This window comes from Pristiophorus japonicus, unplaced genomic scaffold (assembly GCF_044704955.1).
Source record: "Pristiophorus japonicus isolate sPriJap1 unplaced genomic scaffold, sPriJap1.hap1 HAP1_SCAFFOLD_71, whole genome shotgun sequence".
NCBI lineage: Eukaryota > Metazoa > Chordata > Chondrichthyes > Pristiophoridae > Pristiophorus > Pristiophorus japonicus.
The window spans coordinates 897,057-919,588 of NW_027254624.1; positions in this window are offsets into that span (position 1 = coordinate 897,057).

Sequence of the window (22,532 nt, forward strand, 5' to 3'; positions counted from 1 at the left end):
TCTGACCTTTCTCCCCAGTCTCTCCCCAGGACCAGTGTGTATCTGAGTCAATGGGACTCTCTCTGACCTTTCTCCCCAGTCTATCCCCAGGACCAGTGTGTATCTGAGTCAATGGGATTCTCTCTGAACTTTCTCCCCAGTCTATCCCCAGGACCAGTTTGTATCTGAGTTAATGGGACTCTCTGACCTTTCTCCCCAGTCTATCCCCAGGACCAGTGTGTATCTGAGTCAATGGGATTCTCTCTGACCTTTCTCCCCAGTCCCCGAGGACAAGTTTTTATCTGAGTCAATGGGACTCTCTCTGATCTTTCTCCCCAGTCTAACCCCAGGAGCAGCGCGTATCTGAGTCAATGGAACTCTCTCTGAACTTTCTCCCCAGTTTATCCCCAGGACCAGTATTTATCTGAGTCAATGGGACTCTCTGACCTTTCTCCCCAGTCTATCCCCAGGACCAGTGTGTATCTGAGTCAATGGGATTCTCACTGACCTTTCTCCCCAGTCTATCCCCAGGACCAGTGTGTATCTGAGTCAATGGGACTCTCTGACCTTTCTCCACAGTCTATCCCCAGGACCAGTGTGTATCTGAGTCAATGGGACACTCTCTGACCTTTCTCCCCAGTCTATCCCCAGGACCAGTGTGTATCTGTGTCAATGGGACTCTCTCTGACTTTTCTCCCCAGTCTATCCCCAGGACCAGTTTGTATCTGAGTCAATGGGGCTCTCTCTGACCTTTCTCCCCATTCTATCCCCAGGACCAGTGTTTATCTGAGTCAATGGGACACTCTCTGATTTTTCTCCCCAGTCTATCCCCAGGACCAGTGTGTATCTGAGTCAATGGGACTCTCTCTGACCTTTCTCCCCAGTCTATCCCCAGCACCAGTATTTATCTGAGTCAATGGGACACTCTCTGATCTTTCTCCCCAGTCTAACCCCAGGAGCAGCGTTTATCTGAGTCAATGGAACTCTCTGACTTTTCTCCCCACTCTATCCCCAGGACCAGTGTTTATCTGAGTCAATGGGACTCTCTCTGACATTTCTCCCTAGTCTATCCCCAGGACCAGTGTGTATCTGAGTCAATGGGACACTCTCTGACCTTTCTCCCCAGTCTATCACCTGGACCAGTGTGTATCTGAGTCAATGGGACAGTCTCTGACTTTTCTCCCTCGTCTATCCCCAGGACCAGTGTGTATCTGAGTCAATGGGACTCTCTCTGACCTTTCTCCCCAGTCTATCCCCAGGACCAATGTGTATCTGAGTCAATGGGACCCTCACTGACCTTTCTCCCCAGTCTATCCCCAGGACCAGTGTGTATCTGAGTCAATGGGACTCTCTCTGACCTTTCTCCCCAGTCCCCCAGGACCAGTGTGTATCTGAGTCAATGGGACTCTCTCTGACCTTTCCCCCCAGTCCATCCCCAGGACCAGTGTGTATCTGAGTCAATGGGACTCTCTCTGATCTTTCTCCCCAGTCTATCCCCAGGACCAGTTTGTATCTGAATCAATGGGACTCTCTCTGACCTTTCTCCCCAGATCCCCAGGACCAGTATGTATCTGAGTCAATGGGACTCTCTCTGACCCTTTCTCCCCAGTCTATCCCCAGGACCAGTGTGTATCTGAGTCAATGGGACACTCTCTGACCTTTCTCCCCAGTTTATCCCCAGGACCAGTTTGTATCTGAGTCAATGGGACTCTCTCTGACGTTTCTCCCCAGTCTCTCCCCAGGACCAGTGTGTATCTGAGTCAATGGGACTCTCTGACCTTTCTCCCCAGTCTATCCCCAGGACCAGTGTGTATCTGAGTCAATGGGACACTCTCTGACCTTTCTCCCCAGTCTATCCCCAGGACCAGTGTGTATCTGTGTCAATGGGACTCTCTCTGACTTTTCTCCCCAGTCTATCCCCAGGACCAGTTTGTATCTGAGTCAATGGGGCTCTCTCTGACCTTTCTCCCCATTCTATCCCCAGGACCAGTGTTTATCTGAGTCAATGGGACACTCTCTGATTTTTCTCCCCAGTCTATCCCCAGGACCAGTGTGTATCTGAGTCAATGGGACTCTCTCTGACCTTTCTCCCCAGTCTATCACCAGCACCAGTATTTATCTGAGTCAATGGGACACTCTCTGATCTTTCTCCCCAGTCTAACCCCAGGAGCAGCGTTTATCTGAGTCAATGGAACTCTCTGACTTTTCTCCCCAGTCTATCCCCAGGACCAGTGTTTATCTGAGTCAATGGGACTCTCTCTGACATTTCTCCCTAGTCTATCCCCAGGACCAGTGTGTATCTGAGTCAATGGGACACTCTCTGACCTTTCTCCCCAGTCTATCACCTGGACCAGTGTGTATCTGAGTCAATGGGACAGTCTCTGACTTTTCTCCCTAGTCTATCCCCAGGACCAGTGTGTATCTGAGTCAATGGGACTCTCTCTGACCTTTCTCCCCAGTCTATCCCCAGGACCAATGTGTATCTGAGTCAATGGGACCCTCACTGACCTTTCTCCCCAGTCTATCCCCAGGACCAGTGTGTATCTGAGTCAATGGGACTCTCTCTGACCTTTCTCCCCAGTCCCCCAGGACCAGTGTGTATCTGAGTCAATGGGACTCTCTCTGACCTTTCCCCCCAGTCCATCCCCAGGACCAGTGTGTATCTGAGTCAATGGGACTCTCTCTGACCTTTCTCCCCAGTCTATCCCCAGAACCAGTTTGTATCTGAATCAATGGGACTCTCTCTGACCTTTCTCCCCAGATCCCCAGGACCAGTATGTATCTGAGTCAATGGGACTCTCTCTGACCCTTTCTCCCCAGTCTATCCCCAGGACCAGTGTTTATCTGAGTCAATGGGACACTCTCTGACCTTTCTCCCCAGTTTATCTCCAGGACCAGTTTGTATCTGAGTCAATGGGACTCTCTCTGACGTTTCTCCCCAGTCTCTCCCCAGGACCAGTGTGTATCTGAGTCAATGGGACTCTCTCTGACCTTTCTCCCCAGTCTATCCCCAGGACCAGTGTGTATCTGAGTCAATGGGACTCTCTCTGACCTTTCTCCCCAGTCCCCCAGGACCAGTTTTATCTGAGTCAATGGGACTCTCTCTGATCTTTCTCCCCAGTCTAACCCCAGGAGCAGCGCGTATCTGAGTCAATGGAACTCTCTCTGACCTTTCTCCCCAGTTTATCCCCAGGACCAGTGTTTATCTGAGTCAATGGGACTCTCTGACCTTTCTCCCCAGTCTATCCCCAGGACCAGTGTGTATCTGAGTCAATGGGACTCTCTCTGACCTTTCTCCCCAGATCCCCAGGACCAGTATGTATCTGAGTCAATGGGACTCTCTCTGACCTTTCTCCCCAGTCTATCCCCAGGACCAGTGTGTATCTGAGTCAATGGGACACTCTCTGACCTTTCTCCCCAGTTTATCCCCAGCCCAGTTTCTATCTGAGTCAATGGGACTCTCTCTGACCTTTCTCCCCAGTCTCTCCCCAGGACCAGTGTGTATCTGAGTCAATGGGACTCTCTCTGACCTTTCTCCCCAGTCCATCCCCAGGACAAGTGTGTATCTGAGTCAATGGGAGTCTCTCTGAACTTTCTCCCCAGTCAATCCCCAGGACCAGTTTGTATCTGAGTTAATGGGACTCTCTGACCTTTCTCCCCAGTCTATCACCAGGACCAGTGTGTATCTGAGTCAATGGGATTCTCTCTGACCTTTCTCCCCAGTCTAACCCCAGGAGCAGCGCGGATCTGAGTCAATGGAACTCTCTCTGACCTTTCTCCCCAGTTTATCCCCAGGACCAGTGTTTATCTGAGTCAATGGGACTCTCTGACCTTTCTCCCCAGTCTATCCCCAGGACCAATGTGTATCTGAGTCAATGGGATTCTCACTGACCTTTCTCCCCAGTCTATCCCCAGGACCAGTGTGTATCTGAGTCAATGGGACTCTCTGACCTTTCTCCCCAGTCTATCCCCAGGACCAGTGTGTATCTGAGACAATGGGACACTCTCTGACCTTTGTCCCAGTCTATCCCCAGGACCAGTGTTTATCTGTGTCAATGGGAATCTCTCTGACTTTTCTCCCCAGTCTATCCCCTGGACCAGTTTGTATCTGAGTCAATGGGGCTCTCTCTGACCTTTCTCCCCATTCTATCCCCAGGACCAGTGTTTATCTGAGTCAATGGGACACTCTCTGATCTTTCTCCCCAGTCTATCCCCAGGACCAGTGTGTATCTGAGTCAATGGGACTCTCTCTGACCTTTCTCCCCAGTCTATCCCCAGTACCAGTATTTATCTGAGTCAATGGGACACTCTCTGATATTTCTCCCCAGTCTAACCCCAGGAGCAGCGTTTATCTGAGTCAATGGAACTCTCTGACCTTTCTCCCCAGTCTATCCCCAGGACCAGTGTTTATCTGAGTCAATGGGACTCTCTCTGACATTTCTCCCTAGTCTATCCCCAGGACCAGTGTGTATCTGAGTCAATGGGACACTCTCTGACCTTTCTCCCCAGTCTATCACCTGGACCAGTGTGTATCTGAGTCAATGGGACAGTCTCTGACTTTTCTCCCTAGTCTATCCCCAGGACCAGTTTTCATCTGAGTCAATGGGACTCTCTCTGACCTTTCTCCCCAGTCTATCCGCAGGACCAGTGTGTATCTGAGTCAATGGGACTCTCTGACCTTTCTCCCCAGTCTACCTCCAGGACCAGTGTTTATCTGAGTCAATGGGACTCTCTCTGAACTTTCTCCCCAGTCTATCCCCAGGACCAGTTTGTATCTGAGTCAATGGGACTCTCTCTGACCTTTCTCCCCAGATCCCCAGGACCAGTATGTATCTGAGTCAATGGGACTCTCTCTGACTTTTCTCCCCAGTCTATACCCAGGACCAGTGTGTATCTGAGTCAATGGGACACTCTCTGACCTTTCTCCCCAGTTTATCCCCAGGACCAGTTTGTATCTGAGTCAATGGGACTCTCTCTGACCTTTCTCCCCAGTCTCTGCCCAGGACCAATGTGTATCTGAATCAATGGGACTCTCTCTGACCTTTCTCCCCAGTCTATCCCCAGGACCAGTGTGTATCTGAGTCAATGGGACTCTCTCTGAACTTTCTCCCCAGTCTATCCCCAGGACCAATTTGTATCTGAGTTATTGGGACTCTCTGACCTTTCTCCCCAGTCTATCCCCAGGACCAGTGTGTATCTGAGTCAATGGGATTCTCTCTGACCTTTCTCCCCTGTCCCCCAGGACCAGTTTTTATCTGAGTCAATGGGACTCTCTCTGATCTTTCTCCCCAGTCTAACCCCAGGAGCAGCGCGTATCTGAGTCAATGGAACTCTCTCTGACCTTTCTCCCCAGTTTATCCCCAGGACCAGTATTTATCTGAGTCAATGGGACTCTCTGACCTTTCTCCCCAGTCTATCCCCAGGACCAGTTTGTATCTGAGTCAATGGGACTCTCTCTGACCTTTCTCCCCAGATCACCAAGACCAGTATGTATCTGAGTCAATGGGACTCTCTCTGACCTTTCTCCCCAGTCTATCCCCAGGACCAGTGTGTATCTGAGTCAATGGGACACTCTCTGACCTTTCTCCCCAGTCTATCCCCAGGACCAGTGTGTATCTGTGTCAATGGGACTCTCTCTGACTTTTCTCCCCAGTCTATCCCCAGGACCAGTTTGTATCTGAGTCAATGGGGCTCTCTCTGACCTTTCTCCCCATTCTATCCCCAGGACCAGTGTTTATCTGAGTCAATGGGACACTCTCTGATCTTTCTCCCCAGTCTATCCCCAGGACCAGTGTGTATCTGAGTCAATGGGACTCTCTCTGACCTTTCTCCCCAGTCTATCCCCACTACCAGTATTTATCTGAGTCAATGGGACACTCTCTGATCTTTCTCCCCAGTCTAACCCCAGGAGCAGCGTTTATCTGAGTCAATGGAACTCTCTGACCTTTCTCCCCAGTCTATCCCCAGGACCAGTGTTTATCTGAGTCAATGGGACTCTCTCTGACATTTCTCCCTATTCTATCCCCAGGACCAGTGTGTATCTGAGTCAATGGGACACTCTCTGACCTTTCTCCCCAGTCTATCACCTGGACCAGTGTGTATCTGAGTCAATGGGACAGTCTCTGACTTTTCTCCCTAGTCTATCCCCAGGACCAATGTGTATCTGAGTCAATGGGATTCTCACTGACCTTTCTCCCCAGTCTATCCCCAGGACCAGTGTGTATCTGAGTCAATGGGACTCTCTGACCTTTCTCCCCAGTCTATCCCCAGGACCAGTGTGTATCTGAGACAATGGGACACTCTCTGACCTTTGTCCCAGTCTATCCCCAGGACCAGTGTTTATCTGTGTCAATGGGACTCTCTCTGACTTTTCTCCCCAGTCTATCCCCTGGACCAGTTTGTATCTGAGTCAATGGGGCTCTCTCTGACCTTTCTCCCCATTCTATCCCCAGGACCAGTGTTTATCTGAGTCAATGGGACACTCTCTGATCTTTCTCCCCAGTCTATCCCCAGGACCAGTGTGTATCTGAGTCAATGGGACTCTCTCCGATCTTTCTCCCCACACCACCAGGACCAGTGTTTATCTGAGTCAATGTGACTCTCTGACCTTTCTCCCCAGTCTATCCCCAGGACCAGTGTGTATCTGAGTCAATGGGACTCTCTCTGACCTTTTTCCCCAGTCTATTCTCAGGACCAGTGTGTATCTGATTCAATGGGACAATCTCTGACCTTTCTCCCCAGTCTATCCCCAGGACCAGTGTGTATCTGAGTCAATGGGACACTCTCTGACCTTTCTTCCAAGTCTATCCCCAGGACCAGTGTGTATCTGAGTCAATGGGACTCTCTCTGACATTTCTCCCAAGTCTATCCCAAGGCTCACTGTGTATCTGAGTCAATAGGACTCTCTCTGACCTTTCTCCCCAGTCTATCCCCACTACCAGTATTTATCTGAGTCAATGGGACACTCTCTGATCTTTCTCCCCAGTCTAACCCCAGGAGCAGCGTTTATCTGAGTCAATGGAACTCTCTGACCTTTCTCCCCAGTCTATCCCCAGGACCAGTGTTTATCTGAGTCAATGGGACTCTCTCTGACATTTCTCCCTATTCTATCCCCAGGACCAGTGTGTATCTGAGTCAATGGGACACTCTCTGACCTTTCTCCCCAGTCTATCACCTGGACCAGTGTGTATCTGAGTCAATGGGACAGTCTCTGACTTTTCTCCCTAGTCTATCCCCAGGACCAATGTGTATCTGAGTCAATGGGATTCTCACTGACCTTTCTCCCCAGTCTATCCCCAGGACCAGTGTGTATCTGAGTCAATGGGACTCTCTGACCTTTCTCCCCAGTCTATCCCCAGGACCAGTGTGTATCTGAGACAATGGGACACTCTCTGACCTTTGTCCCAGTCTATCCCCAGGACCAGTGTTTATCTGTGTCAATGGGACTCTCTCTGACTTTTCTCCCCAGTCTATCCCCTGGACCAGTTTGTATCTGAGTCAATGGGGCTCTCTCTGACCTTTCTCCCCATTCTATCCCCAGGACCAGTGTTTATCTGAGTCAATGGGACACTCTCTGATCTTTCTCCCCAGTCTATCCCCAGGACCAGTGTGTATCTGAGTCAATGGGACTCTCTCCGATCTTTCTCCCCACACCACCAGGACCAGTGTTTATCTGAGTCAATGTGACTCTCTGACCTTTCTCCCCAGTCTATCCCCAGGACCAGTGTGTATCTGAGTCAATGGGACTCTCTCTGACCTTTTTCCCCAGTCTATTCTCAGGACCAGTGTGTATCTGATTCAATGGGACACTCTCTGACCTTTCTCCCCAGTCTATCCCCAGGACCAGTGTGTATCTGAGTCAATGGGACACTCTCTGACCTTTCTTCCAAGTCTATCCCCAGGACCAGTGTGTATCTGAGTCAATGGGACTCTCTCTGACATTTCTCCCAAGTCTATCCCAAGGCTCACTGTGTATCTGAGTCAATAGGACTCTCTCTGACCTTTCTCCCCAGACCCCCAGGACCAGTATTTATCTGAGTCAATGGGACTCTCTCTGAACTTTCTCCCCAGGCCCCGAGGACCAGTGTGTATCTGAGTCAATATGACACTGTCTGACCTTCTCCCCAGTCTATCCCCAGGACCAGTGTGTATCTGAGTCAATGGGACGCTTTCTGAACTTTCGCCCCAGTCTATCCCCAGGACCAGTGTGTACCTGAGTCAATGGGACTCTCTCTGACCTTTCTCCCCAGTCTTTCCCCAGGACCAGTGTGCATCTGAGTCAATGGGACACTCTCTGACCTTTCTCCCCAGTCTATCCCCAGGACCAGTCTTTATCTGAGTCAATGGGACACTCTCTGACCTTTCTCCCCAGTTTATCCCCAGGACCATTGTTCATCTGAGTCAATGGGACTCCCTCTGACCTTTCTCCCCATTCTATCCCCAGGACCAGTGTGTATCTGAGTCAATGGGACTCTTTCTGACATTTCACCCCAGTCCATCCCCAGGACCAGGGTGTATCTGAGTCAATGGGACACTCTCTGACCTTTCTCCGCAGTCTATCCCCAGGACCAGTGTTTATCTGAGTCAATGGGACTCTCTCTGACCTTTCTCCCCAGTCTATCCCCAGGACCAGTGTGTATCTGAGTTAATGGGACACTCTCAGATCTTTCTCCCCAGTCGATCCCCAGGACCAGTGTGTATCCGAGTCAATGGGACACTCTCTGACCTTTCTCCCCAGTCTATCCCCAGGACCAGTGTGTATCTGAGTCAATGGGATTCTCTCTGATCTTTCTCCCCAGTCTATCCCCAGGACCAGTGTGTATCTGAGTCAATGGGACTCTGTGACCTTGCTCCACAGTCTATCCCCAGGACCAGTGTGTATCTGAGTCAATGGGACTCTCTGAAAAATTCTCCCAATCTATCCCCAGGACCAGTGTGTATCTGAGTCAATGGGATTCTCTCTGACCTTTCTCCCCATTCTATCCCCAGGACCAGTGTTTATCTGAGTCAATGGGACACTCTCTGATCTTTCTCCCCAGTCTATCCCCAGGACCAGTGTGTATCTGAGTCAATGGAACTCTCTCTGACCTTTCTCCCCAATCCCCCAGGACCAGTTTTTATCTGAGTCAATGGGACTCTCTCTGATCTTTCTCCCCAGTCTAACCCCAGGTGCTGCGTGTATCTGAGTCAAAGGAACTCTCTCTGACCTTTCTCCCCAGTCTATCCCCAGGACCAGTATTTATCTGAGTCAATGGGACACTCTCTGATCTTTCACCCCAGTCTCTCCCCTGGACCAGTGTTTATCTGAGTCAATGGAACTCTCTGACCTTTCTGCCCAGTCTATCCCCAGGACCAGTTTGTATCTGAGTCAATGGGACACTCTCTGATATTTCTCCCCAGTCTATCCCCAGGACCAGTGTGTATCTGAGTCAATGGGACTCTCTCTGACCTTTCTCCCCAGTCTATCCCCAGGACCAGTGTGTATCTGAGTCAATGGGACTCTCTCTGACCTTTCTACCCAGTCGATCCCCAGGACCTGTGTGTATCTAAGTCAATTGGACACTCTCTGACCTTTCTCCCCAGTCTATCCCCAGGACCAATGTTTATCTGAGTCAATGGGACTCTCTCTGACCTTTCTCCCCAGTCTATCCCCAGGACCAGTGTGTATCTGAGAAAATGGGACTCTCTCTAATCTTGCTCCCCAGTCTATCCCGAGGACCAGTGTTTATCTGAGTCAAGGGACTCTCTCTGACCTTTCTCCCAAGTCGATCCCCCCGACCAGTGTGTACCTGAGTCAATGGGACTCGCTCTGACCTTTCTCCCCAGTCCATCCCCAGGACCAGTGTGTATCTGAGTCAATGGGACCCTCTCTGACCTTTCTCCCCAGTCTATCCCCAGGACCAGTGTTTATCTGAGTCAATGGGACTCTCTCTGACCTTTCTCCCCAGTCTATCCCCAGGATCAGTGTTTATCTGAGTAAATGGGACTCTCTCTGACTTTTCTCCCCAGTTCCCCAGGACCAGTGTGCATCTGAGTCAATGGGACTCTCTCTGACCATTTCCCTCAGTCCATCCCCAGGACCAGTGTTTATCTGAGTCAATGGGACTCTCTCTGACCTTTCTCCCCAGTCTATCCCCAGGAGCAGTGTGTATCTGAGTCAACAGAACACTCTCTGATCTTTCTCCCCAGTCTATCCCCAGGACCAGTGAGTATCTGAGTCAATGGGACACTCTCTGACCTTTCTCCCCAGTCTATCCCCAGGACCAGTGTGTATCTGAGTCAATGGGACACTCTCTGACCTTTCTCCCCAGTCCATCCCCAGGACCAGTGTTTATCTGAGTCAATGGGACACTCTCTGACCTTTCTCCCCAGTCTATCCCCAGGACCAGTGTGTATCTGAGTCAATATAACACTCACTGACCTTTCTCCCCAGTCTATCCCCAGGACCAGTGTTTATCTGAGTCAATGGGACGCTCTCTGATATTTCTCCCCAGTCTAACCCCAGGACCAGTGTGTATCTGAGTCAATGGGACTCTCTCTGACCTTTCTCCCCAGTCTCTCCCCAGGACCAGTGCTTATCTGAGTCAATGGGACTCTCTCTGACCTTTCTCCCCAGTCTATGCCCAAGACCAGTGTGTATCTGAGGCAATGGGACTCTCTCTGACCTTTCTCCCCTGTCTATCCCCAGGACCAGTGTTCATCTGAGTCAATGGGACTCTCTCTGACCTTTCTCCCCAGTCTATCCGCAGGACCAGTGTGTATCTGAGTCAATGGGACTCTCTGACCTTTCTCCCCAGTCTACTCCCAGGACCAGTGTTTATCTGAGTCAATGGGACTCTCTCTGACCTTTCTCCCCAGTCTATCCCCAGGACCAGTTTGTATCTGAATCAATGGGACTCTCTCTGACCTTTCTCCCCAGATCCCCAGGACCAGTATGTATCTGAGTCAATGGGACTCTCTCTGACCTTTCTCCCCAGTCTATCCCCAGGACCAGTGTGTATCTGAGTCAATGGGACACTCTCTGACCTTTCTCCCCAGTTTATCCCCAGGACCAGTTTGTATCTGAGTCAATGGGACTCTCTCTGACCTTTCTCCCCAGTCTCTCCCCAGGACCAGTGTGTATCTGAGTCAATGGGACTCTCTCTGACCTTTCTCCCCAGTCTATCCCCAGGACAATTGTTTATCTGAGTCAATGGGACTCTCTCAGAACTTTCTCCCCAGTCTATCCCCAGGACCAGTTTGTATCTGAGTTAATGGGACTCTCTGACCTTTCTCCCCAGTCTATCCCCAGGACCAGTGTGTATCTGAGTCAATGGGATTCTCTCTGACCTTTCTCCCCAGTCCCCCAGGACCAGTTTTTATCTGAGTCAATGGGACTCTCTATGATCTTTCTCCCCAGTCTAACCCCAGGAGCAGCGCGTATCTGAGTCAATGGAACTCTCTCTGACCTTTCTCCCCAGTTTATCCCCAGGACCAGTGTTTATCTGAGTCAATGGGACTCTCTGACCTTTCTCCCCAGTCTATCCCCAGGACCAGTGCGTATCTGAGTCAATGGGATTCTCACTGACCTTTCTCCCCAGTCTATCCCCAGGACCAGTGTGTATCTGAGTCAATGGGACTCTCTGACCGTTCTCCACAGTCTATCCCCAGGACCAGTGTGTATCTGAGTCAATGGGACACTCTCTGACCTTTCTCCCCAGTCTATCCCCAGGACCAGTGTTTATCTGTGTCAATGGGACTCTCTCTGACTTTTCTCCCCAGTCTCTCCCCAGGACCAGTTTGTATCTGAGTCAATGGGGCTCTCTCTGACCTTTCTCCCCATTCTATCCCCAGGACCAGTGTTTATCTGAGTCAATGGGACACTCTCTGATCTTTCTCCCCAGTCTATCCCCAGGACCAGTGTGTATCTGAGTCAATGGGACCTCTCTCTGACCTTTCTCCCCAGTCTATCCCCAGTACCAGTATTTATCTGAGTCAATGGGACACTCTCTGATCTTTCTCCCCAGTCTAACCCCAGGAGCAGCGTTTATCTGAGTCAATGGAGCTCTCTGACCTTTCTCCCCAGTCTATCCCCAGGACCAGTGTTTATCTGAGTCAATGGGACTCTCTCTGACATTTCTCCCTAGTCTATCCCCAGGACCAGTGTGTATCTGAGTCAATGGGACACTCTCTGACCTTTCTCCCCAGTCTATCACCTGGACCAGTGTGTATCTGAGTCAATGGGACAGTCTCTGACTTTTCTCCCTAGTCTATCCCCAGGACCAGTGTTCATCTGAGTCAATGGGACTCTCTCTGACCTTTCTCCCCAGTCTATCCGCAGGACCAGTGTGTATCTGAGTCAATGGGACTCTCTGACCTTTCTCCCCAGTCTACCCCCAGGACCAGTGTGTATCTGAGTCAATGGGACACTCTCTGACCTTTCTCCCCAGTCTATCACCTGGACCAGTGTGTATCTGAGTCAATGGGACTCTCTCTGACTTTTCTCCCCAGTCTATCCCCAGGACCAGTGTGTATCTGAGTCAATGGGACACTCTCTGACCTTTCTCCCCAGTTTATCCCCAGGACCAGTGTGTATCTGAGTCAATGGGACTCTCTCTGACCTTTCCCCCCAGTCTATCCCCAGGAGCAGTGTGTATCTGAGTCAATGGGACCCTCACTGACCTTTCTCCCCAGTCTATCCCCAGGACCAGTGTGTATCTGAGTCAATGGGACTCTCTCTGACCTTTCTCCCCAGTCCCCCAGGACCAGTGTGTATCTGAGTCAATGGGACTCTCTCTGACCTTTCCCCCCAGTCCATCCCCAGGACCAGTGTGTATCTGAGTCAATGGGACTCTCTCTGACCTTTCTCCCCAGTCTATCCCCAGGACCAGTTTGTATCTGAATCAATGGGACTCTCTCTGACCTTTCTCCCCAGATCCCCAGGACCAGTATGTATCTGAGTCAATGGGACTCTCTCTGACCTTTCTCCCCAGTCTATCCCCAGGACCAGTGTGTATCTGAGTCAATGGGACACTCTCTGACCTTTCTCCCCAGTTTATCCCCAGGACCAGTTTGTATCTGAGTCAATGGGACTCTCTCTGACGTTTCTCCCCAGTCTCTCCCCAGGACCAGTGTGTATCTGAGTCAATGGGCCTCTCTCTGACTTTTCTCCCCAGTCTATCCCCAGGACCAGTGTGTATCTGAGTCAATGGGACTCTCTCTGAACTTTCTCCCCAGTCTATCCCCAGGACCAGTTTGTATCTGAGTTAATGGGACTCTCTGACCTTTCTCCCCAGTCTATCCCCAGGACCAGTGTGTTTCTGAGTCAATGGGATTCTCTCTGACCTTTCTCCCCAGTCCCCCAGGACCAGTTTTTATCTGAGTCAATGGGACTCTCTGACCTTTCTCCCCAGTCTATCCCCAGGACCAGTGTGTATCTGAGTCAATGGGATTCTCACTGACCTTTCTCCACAGTCTATCCCCAGGACCAGTGTGTACCTGAGTCAATGGGACACTCTCTGACCTTTGTCCCCAGTCTATCCCCAGGACCAGTGTGTATCTGTGTCAATGGGACTCTCTCTGACTTTTCTCCCCAGTCTCTCCCCAGGACCAGTTTGTATCTGAGTCAATGGGGCTCTCTCTGACCTTTCTCCCCATTCTATCCACAGGAACAGTGTTTATCTGAGTCAATGGGACACTCTCTGATCTTTCTCCCCAGTCTATCCCCAGGACCAGTATGTATCTGAGTCAATGGGACTCTCACTGACATTTCTCCCCAGTCTATCCCCAGTACCAGTATTTATCTGAGTCAATGGGACACTCTCTGATCTTTCTCCCCAGTCTAACCCCAGGAACCGCGTTTATCTGAGTCAATGGAACTCTCTGACCTTTCTCCCCAGTCTATCCCCAGGACCAGTGTTTATCTGAGTCAATGGGACTCTCTCTGACATTTCTCCCTAGTCTATCCCCAGGACCAGTGTGTATCTGAGTCAATGGGACACTCTCTGACCTTTCTCCCCAGTCTATCACCTGGACCAGTGTGTATCTGAGTCAATGGGACAGTCTCTGACTTTTCTCCCTAGTCTATCCCCAGGACCAGTGTTCATCTGAGTCAATGGGACTCTCTCTGACCTTTCTCCCCAGTCTATCCGCAGGACCAGTGTATATCTGAGTCAATGGGACTCTCTGATCTTTCTCCTCAGTCTACCCCCAGGACCAGTGTTTATCTGAGTCAATGGGACTCTCTCTGACCTTTCTCCCCAGTCTATCCCCAGGACCAGTTTGTATCTGAGTCAATGGGACTCTCTCTGACCTTTCTCCCCAGATTCCCAGGACCAGTATGTATCTGAGTCAATGGGACTCTCTCTGACCTTTCTCTCCAGTCTATCCCCAGGACCAGTGTGTATCTGAGTCAATGGGACACTCTCTGACCTTTCTCCCCAGTTTATCCCCAGGACCAGTTTGTATCTGAGTCAATGGGACTCTCTCTGACCTTTCTCCCCAGTCTCTCCCCAGGACCAATGTGTATCTGAGTCAATGGGACTCTCTCTGACCTTTCTCCCCAGTCTATCCCCAGGACCAGTTTGTATCTGAGTCAATGGGACTCTCTCTGAACTTTCTCCCCAGTCTATCCCCAGGACCAGTTTGTATCTGAGTTAATGGGACTCTCTGACCTTTCTCCCCAGTCTTTCCCCAGGACCAGTGTGTATCTGAGTCAATGGGATTCTCTCTGACCTTTCTCCCCAGTCCCCCAGGACCAGTTTTTATCTGAGTCAATGGGACTCTCTCTGATCTTTCTCCCCAGTCTAACCCCAGGAGCAGCGCGTATCTGAGTCAATGGAACTCTCTCTGAACTTTCTCCCCAGTTTATCCCCAGGACCAGTATTTATCTGAGTCAATGGGACTCTCTGACCTTTCTCCCCAGTCTATCCCCAGGACCAGTGTGTATCTGAGTCAATGGGATTCTCACTGACCTTTCTCCCCAGTCTATCCCCAGGACCAGTGTGTATCTGAGTCAATGGGACTCTCTGACCTTTCTCCACAGTCTATCCCCAGGACCAGTGTGTATCTGAGTCAATGGGACACTCTCTGACCTTTCTCCCCAGTCTATCCCCAGGACCAGTGTGTATCTGTGTCAATGGGACTCTCTCTGACTTTTCTCCCCAGTCTATCCCCAGGACCAGTTTGTATCTGAGTCAATGGGGCTCTCTCTGACCTTTCTCCCCATTCTATCCCCAGGACCAGTGTTTATCTGAGTCAATGGGACACTCTCTGATCTTTCTCCCCAGTCTATCCCCAGGACCAGTGTGTATCTGAGTCAATGGGACTCTCTCTGACCTTTCTCCCGAGTCTATCCCCAGTACCAGTATTTATCTGAGTCAATGGGACACTCTCTGATCTTTATCCCCAGTCTAACCCCAGGAGCAGCGTTTATCTGAGTCAATGGAATGCTCTGACCTTTCTCCCCAGTCTATCCCCAGGACCAGTGTTTATCTGAGTCAATGGGACTCTCTCTGACATTTCTCCCTAGTCTATCCCCAGGACCAGTGTGTATCTGAGTCAATGGGACACTCTCTGACCTTTCTCCCCAGTCTATCACCTGGACCAGTGTGTATCTGAGTCAATGGGACATTCTCTGACTTTTCTCCCTAGTCTATCCCCAGGACCAGTGTGTATCTGAGTCAATGGGACTCTCTCTGACCTTTCTCCCCAGTCTATCCCCAGGACCAATGTGTATCTGAGTCAATGGGACCCTCACTGACCTTTCTCCCCAGTCTATCCCCAGGACCAGTGTGTATCTGAGTCAATGGGACTCTCTCTGACCTTTCTCCCCAGTCCCCCAGGACCAGTGTGTATCTGAGTCAATGGGACTCTCTCTGACCTTTCCCCCCAGTCCATCCCCAAGACCAGTGTGTATCTGAGTCAATGGGACTCTCTCTGACCTTTCTCCCCAGTCTATCCCCAGGACCAGTTTGTATCTGAATCAATGGGACTCTCTCTGACCTTTCTGCCCAGATCCCCAGGACCAGTATGTATCTGAGTCAATGGGACACTCTCTGACCTTTCTCCCCAGTCTATCCCCAGGACCAGTGTGTATCTGAGTCAATGGGACACTCTCTGACCTTTCTCCCCAGTTTATCCCCAGGACCAGTTTGTATCTGAGTCAATGGGACTCTCTCTGACGTTTCTCCCCAGTCTCTCCCCAGGACCAGTGTGTATCTGAGTCAATGGGACTCTCTCTGACCTTTCTCCCCAGTCTATCCCCAGGACCAGTGTGTATCTGAGTCATTGGGACTCTCTCTGACCTTTCTCCCCAGTCCCCAAGGACCAGTTTTTATCTGAGTCAATGGGACTCTCTCTGATCTTTCTCCCCAGTCTAACCCCAGGAGCAGCGCGTATCTGAGTCAATGGGACACTCTCTGACCTTTCTCCCCAGTCTATGCCCAAGACCAGTGTGTATCTGAGGCAATGGGACTCTCTATGACCTTTCTCCCCAGTCTATCCCCAGGACCAGTGTTCATCTGAGTCAATGGGACTCTCTCTGACCTTTCTCCCCAGTCTATCCGCAGGACCAGTGTGTATCTGAGTCAATGGGACTCTCTGACCTTTCTCCCCAGTCTACTCCCAGGACCAGTGTTTATCTGAGTCAATGGGACTCTCTCTGACCTTTCTCCCCAGTCTATCCCCAGGACCAGTTTGTATCTGAATCAATGGGACTCTCTCTGACCTTTCTCCCCAGATCCCCAGGACCAGTATGTATCTGAGTCAATGGGACTCTATCTGACCTTTCTCCCCAGTCTATCCCCAGGACCAGTGTGTATCTGAGTCAATGGGACACTCTCTGACCTTTCTCCCCAGTTTATCCCCAGGACCAGTTTGTATCTGAGTCAATGGGACTCTCTCTGACCTTTCTCCCCAGTCTATCCCCAGGACCAGTGTGTATCTGAGTCAATGGGACTCTCTCTGACCTTTCTCCCCAGTATCTCCCCAGGACCAGTGTGTATCTGAGTCAATGGGACTCTCTCTGACCTTTCTCCCCAGTCTATCCCCAGGACAAGTGTGTATCTGAGTCAATGGGACTCTCTCTGAACTTTCTCCCCAGTCTATCCCCAGGACCAGTTTGTATCTGAGTTAATGGGACTCTCTGACCTTTCTCCCCAGTCTATCCCCAGGACCAGTGTGTATCTGAGTCAATGGGATTCTCTGTGACCTTTCTCCCCAGTCCCCCAGGACCAGTTTTTATCTGAGTCAATGGGACTCTCTCTGATCATTCTCCCCAGTCTAACCCCAGGAGCAGCGCGTATCTGAGTCAATGGAACTCTCTCTGACCTTTCTCCCCAGTTTATCCCCAGGACCAGTGTTTATCTGAATCAATGGGACTCTCTCTGACCTTTCTCCCCAGATCCCCAGGACCAGTATGTATCTGAGTCAATGGGACTCTCTCTGACCTTTCTCCCCAGTCTATCCCCAGGACCAGTGTGTATCTGAGTCAATGGGACACTCTCTGACCTTTCTCCCCAGTTTATCCCCAGGACCAGTTTGTATCTGAGTCAATGGGACTCTCTCTGACCTTTCTCCCCAGTTTATCCCCAGGACCAGTTTGTATCTGAGTCAATGGGACTCTCTCTGACCTTTCTCCCCAGTCTCTCCCCAGGACCAGTGTGTATCTGAGTCAATGGGACTCTCTGACCTTTCTCCCCAGTCTATCCCCAGGACCAGTGTGTATCTGAGTCAATGGGATTCTCACTGACCTTTCTCCCCAGTCTATCCCCAGGACCAGTGTGTATCTGAGTCAATGGGACTCTCTGACCTTTCTCCACAGTCTATCCCCAGGACCAGTGTGTACCTGAGTCAAAGGGACACTCTCTGACCTTTCTCCCCAGTCTATCCCCAGGACCAGTGTGTATCTGTGTCAATGGGACTCTCTCTGACTTTTCTCCCCAGTCTCTCCCCAGGACCAGTTTGTATCTGAGTCAAAGGGGCTCTCTCTGACCTTTCTCCCCATTCTATCCACAGGACCAGTGTTTATCTGAGTCAATGGGACACTCTCTGATCTTTCTCCCCAGTCTATCCCCAGGACCAGTGTGTATCTGAGTCAATGGGACTCTCTCTGACCTTTCTCCCCAGTCTAACCCCAGGAGCAGCGTTTATCTGAGTCAATGGAACTCTCTGACCTTTCTCCCCAGTCTATCCCCAGGACCAGTGTTTATCTGAGTCAATGGGACTCTCTCTGACATTTCTCCCTAGTCTATCCCCAGGACCAGTGTGTATCTGAGTCAATGGGACACTCTCTGACCTTTCTCCCCAGTCTATCACCTGGACCAGTGTGTATCTGAGTCAATGGGACAGTCTCTGACTTTTCTCCCTAGTCTATCCCCAGGACCAGTGTTCATCTGAGTCAATGGGACTCACTCTGACCTTTCTCTCCAGTCTATCCGCAGGACCAGTGTATATCTGAGTCAATGGGACTCTCTGACCTTTCTCCCCAGTCTACCCCCAGGACCAGTGTTTATCTGAGTCAATGGGACTCTCTCTGACCTTTCTCCCCAGTCTATCCCCAGGACCAGTTTGTATCTGAGTCAATGGGACTCTCTCTGACCTTTCTCCCCAGATCCCCAGGACCAGTATGTATCTGAGTCAATGGGACTCTCTCTGACCTTTCTCCCCAGTCTATCCCCAGGACCAGTGTGTATCTGAGTCAATGGGACACTCTCTGACCTTTCTCCCCAGTCTCTCCCCAGGACCAGTGTGTATCTGAGTCAATGGGACTCTCTCTGACCTTTCTCCCCAGTCTATCCCCAGGACCAGTGTGTATCTGGGTCAATGGGATTCTCTCTGAACTTTCTCCCCAGTCTATCCCCAGGACCAGTTTGTATCTGAGTTAATGGGACTCTCTGACCTTTCTCCCCAGTCTATCCCCAGGACCAGTGTGTATCTGAGTCAATGGGATTCTCTCTGACCTTTCTCCCCAGTCCCCGAGGACAAGTTTTTATCTGAGTCAATGGGACTCTCTCTGATCTTTCTCCCCAGTCTAACCCCAGGAGCAGCGCGTATCTGAGTCAATGGAACTCTCTCTGAACTTTCTCCCCAGTTTATCCCCAGGACCAGTATTTATCTGAGTCAATGGGACTCTCTGACCTTTCTCCCCAGTCTATCCCCAGGACCAGTGTGTATCTGAGTCAATGGGATTCTCACTGACCTTTCTCCCCAGTCTATCCCCAGGACCAGTGTGTATCTGAGTCAATGGGACTCTCTGACCTTTCTCCACAGTCTATCCCCAGGACCAGTGTGTATCTGAGTCAATGGGACACTCTCTGACCTTTCTCCCCAGTCTATCCCCAGGACCAGTGTGTATCTGTGTCAATGGGACACTCTCTGACTTTTCTCCCCACTCTATCCCCAGGACCAGTTTGTATCTGAGTCAATGGGGCTCTCTCTGACCTTTCTCCCCATTCTATCCCCAGGACCAGTGTTTATCTGAGTCAATGGGACACTCTCTGATTTTTCTCCCCAGTCTATCCCCAGGACCAGTGTGTATCTGAGTCAATGGGACTCTCTCTGACCTTTCTCCCCAGTCTATCCCCAGCACAAGTATTTATCTGAGTCAATGGGACACTCTCTGATCTTTCTCCCCAGTCTAACCCCAGGAGCAGCGTTTATCTGAGTCAATGGAACTCTCTGACTTTTCTCCCCAGTCTATCCCCAGGACCAGTGTTTATCTGAGTCAATGGGACTCTCTCTGACATTTCTCCCTAGTCTATCCCCAGGACCAGTGTGTATCTGAGTCAATGGGACACTCTCTGACCTTTCTCCCCAGTCTATCACCTGGACCAGTGTGTATCTGAGTCAATGGGACAGTCTCTGACTTTTCTCCCTCGTCTATCCCCAGGACCAGCGTGTATCTGAGTCAATGGGACTCTCTCTGACCTTTCTCCCCAGTCTATCCCCAGGACCAATGTGTATCTGAGTCAATGGGACCCTCACTGACCTTTCTCCCCAGTCTATCCCCAGGACCAGTGTGTATCTGAGTCAATGGGACTCTCTCTGACCTTTCTCTCCAGTCCCCCAGGACCAGTGTGTATCTGAGTCAATGGGACTCTCTCTGACCTTTCCCCCCAGTCCATCCCCAGGACCAGTGTGTATCTGAGTCAATGGGACTCTCTCTGACCTTTCTCCCCAGTCTATCCCCAGGACCAGTGTGTATCTGAGTCAATGGGACTCTCTCTGACCTTTCTCCCCAGTCTATCACCAGCACCAGTATTTATCTGAGTCAATGGGACACTCTCTGATCTTTCTCCCCAGTCTAACCCCAGGAGCAGCGTTTATCTGAATCAATGGGACTCTCTCTGACCTTTCTCCCCAGATCCCCAGGACCAGTATGTATCTGAGTCAATGGGACTCTCTCTGACCCTTTCTCCCCAGTCTATCCCCAGGACCAGTGTGTATCTGAGTCAATGGGACACTCTCTGACCTTTCTCCCCAGTTTATCCCCAGGACCAGTTTGTATCTGAGTCAATGGGACTCTCTCTGACGTTTCTCCCCAGTCTCTCCCCAGGACCAGTGTGTATCTGAGTCAATGGGACTCTCTGACCTTTCTCCCCAGTCTATCCCCAGGACCAGTGTGTATCTGAGTCAATGGGACACTCTCTGACCTTTCTCCCCAGTCTATCCCCAGGACCAGTGTGTATCTGTGTCAATGGGACTCTCTCTGACTTTTCTCCCCAGTCTATCCCCAGGACCAGTTTGTATCTGAGTCAATGGGGCTCTCTCTGACCTTTCTCCCCATTCTATCCCCAGGACCAGTGTTTATCTGAGTCAATGGGACACTCTCTGATTTTTCTCCCCAGTCTATCCCCAGGACCAGTGTGTATCTGAGTCAATGGGACTCTCTCTGACCTTTCTCCCCAGTCTATCACCAGCACCAGTATTTATCTGAGTCAATGGGACACTCTCTGATCTTTCTCCCCAGTCTAACCCCAGGAGCAGCGTTTATCTGAGTCAATGGAACTCTCTGACTTTTCTCCCCAGTCTATCCCCAGGACCAGTGTTTATCTGAGTCAATGGGACTCTCTCTGACATTTCTCCCTAGTCTATCCCCAGGACCAGTGTGTATCTGAGTCAATGGGACACTCTCTGACCTTTCTCCCCAGTCTATCACCTGGACCAGTGTGTATCTGAGTCAATGGGACAGTCTCTGACTTTTCTCCCTAGTCTATCCCCAGGACCAGTGTGTATCTGAGTCAATGGGACTCTCTCTGACCTTTCTCCCCAGTCTATCCCCAGGACCAATGTGTATCTGAGTCAATGGGACCCTCACTGACCTTTCTCCCCAGTCTATCCCCAGGACCAGTGTGTATCTGAGTCAATGGGACTCTCTCTGACCTTTCTCCCCAGTCCCCCAGGACCAGTGTGTATCTGAGTCAATGGGACTCTCTCTGACCTTTCCCCCCAGTCCATCCCCAGGACCAGTGTGTATCTGAGTCAATGGGACTCTCTCTGACCTTTCTCCCCAGTCTATCCCCAGAACCAGTTTGTATCTGAATCAATGGGACTCTCTCTGACCTTTCTCCCCAGATCCCCAGGACCAGTATGTATCTGAGTCAATGGGACTCTCTCTGACCCTTTCTCCCCAGTCTATCCCCAGGACCAGTGTTTATCTGAGTCAATGGGACACTCTCTGACCTTTCTCCCCAGTTTATCTCCAGGACCAGTTTGTATCTGAGTCAATGGGACTCTCTCTGACGTTTCTCCCCAGTCTCTCCCCAGGACCAGTGTGTATCTGAGTCAATGGGACTCTCTCTGAACTTTCTCCCCAGTCTATCCCCAGGACCAGTGTGTATCTGAGTCAATGGGACTCTCTCTGACCTTTCTCCCCAGTCCCCCAGGACCAGTTTTATCTGAGTCAATGGGACTCTCTCTGATCTTTCTCCCCAGTCTAACCCCAGGAGCAGCGCGTATCTGAGTCAATGGAACTCTCTCTGACCTTTCTCCCCAGTTTATCCCCAGGACCAGTGTTTATCTGAGTCAATGGGACTCTCTGACCTTTCTCCCCAGTCTATCCCCAGGACCAGTGTGTATCTGAGTCAATGTGACTCTCTCTTACCTTTCTCCCCAGATCCCCAGGACCAGTATGTATCTGAGTCAATGGGACTCTCTCTGACCTTTCTCCCCAGTCTATCCCCAGGACCAGTGTGTATCTGAGTCAATGGGACACTCTCTGACCTTTCTCCCCAGTTTATCCCCAGCCCAGTTTGTATCTGAGTCAATGGGACTCTCTCTGACCTTTCTCCCCAGTCTCTCCCCAGGACCAGTGTGTATCTGAGTCAATGGGACTCTCTCTGACCTTTCTCCCCAGTCCATCCCCAGGACAAGTGTGTATCTGAGTCAATGGGAGTCTCTCTGAACTTTCTCCCCAGTCTATCCCCAGGACCAGTTTGTATCTGAGTTAATGGGACTCTCTGACCTTTCTCCCCAGTCTATCCCCAGGACCAGTGTGTATCTGAGTCAATGGGATTCTCTCTGACCTTTCTCCCCAGTCTAACCCCAGGAGCAGCGCGGATCTGAGTCAATGGAAC